Source organism: Rhea americana, unplaced genomic scaffold (genome assembly GCF_003343005.1).
Source record: "Rhea americana isolate MKP2758 unplaced genomic scaffold, rheAme1 scaffold_0, whole genome shotgun sequence".
In the NCBI taxonomy this organism is placed as follows: Eukaryota; Metazoa; Chordata; class Aves; order Rheiformes; family Rheidae; genus Rhea; species Rhea americana.
Genome location: NW_028185037.1, coordinates 730,293 through 731,499, shown reverse-complemented (window position 1 = coordinate 731,499; position 1,207 = coordinate 730,293).

The following is a 1,207-nucleotide window of genomic DNA, read 5'->3' as shown; positions in this document are numbered from 1 at the left end:
CGAGGCTTGCAGGGCGGCTGCCGTGGCCGGCACCGCTGCGGCGGAGGGGAGCGCGGCGGCCGGGCGCAGGCAGGTAGATAGGGACGCGCCTGRGAGACAGCGGGCTTAATTTAATTAAGCGCCCTGAATGGAAAAGGGAAAAGGAAGTGCCAAGGTTTAAGTAACATCCGTTTTTGGTTGACTTTCCCCCACACACGCAAACACAACTGTCTTATTACAAGTAGCCTTAAAGTCGCACACGAAGGCACGTTCCGGTCTTTCCCAATAGGTTTTAAAAAAGATATTTCAAAAGCCCAAATACTAGTACAAGCATCGCGGTTCAAGCAGAATGTAGTTTTAAAACGTAGTTTTAGAACTTTCCGTGTTAAAATACGGATTTCCTGCTCGGGATAATTTCTCTAGAATAATTACGGACTTGTTTTTTTGACACGAAGACGAGCGCCCTGCAACGATAAGAACAGACCTATTACAAAATGCAGTAGTAAAAAACGAAACTGTCCTACAGAAGTAATGTACCTACATCGCTCGTTTGCTTATTTCCGATAGCTCTGAAATACAGCTCCCAGTTGACCTCGGAGCGCTCCGCGGTATCAAACAGCGAAAACGGATTTTAAACTTTCGGTGCTTTTTTTTTTTTCTGACGGAAAGCGAATAGGAACTAACGCTACGACATCTTTAAAAATAGGTCTCTMTATATAACCGCCCCCCCTCGAAATATCTTTCTATATAGTAGATCATAGYGATAATACTGCCCTTGGTCTCTGTGGAGTAACAAATAAAAAAAAAGAAAAAAAAAGAAAACGCCAACGGCAGAAATTCCAGGGAGCCATGATTCAAAGAAAACGAAAATAGGAGCGAATAGCGCTGGAATAGGTACGAAATGTCTTTGCCGCATTTTTTCCCGGAAGGCCGCTTTAGTGCTGTGTGACAGCCGGGGAGGAAAGGCATTTTAGCAAATATATCGAAGGTCGCTTTCCACGCGGAGGCCACCCCGCGTCGCGGAGGCTGGCGGCGGCGGGGCCGGGCGCGGGGCAGCGCGGCGGCGGGCTCCGGCCTCGCAATATTTCCCTTTCTGCGCGTTTTTTGGCTGCGACCCGTCGCCAGTGCGCTCAGCCCGACGGTGGCAGGCACCGCGACCCCCTCGGCCCTGCCGTGGTGTTCGCAGCGGCCGGGCAGGTCCGCGGAGAGCCGTGCCGGGAGGCGGCGG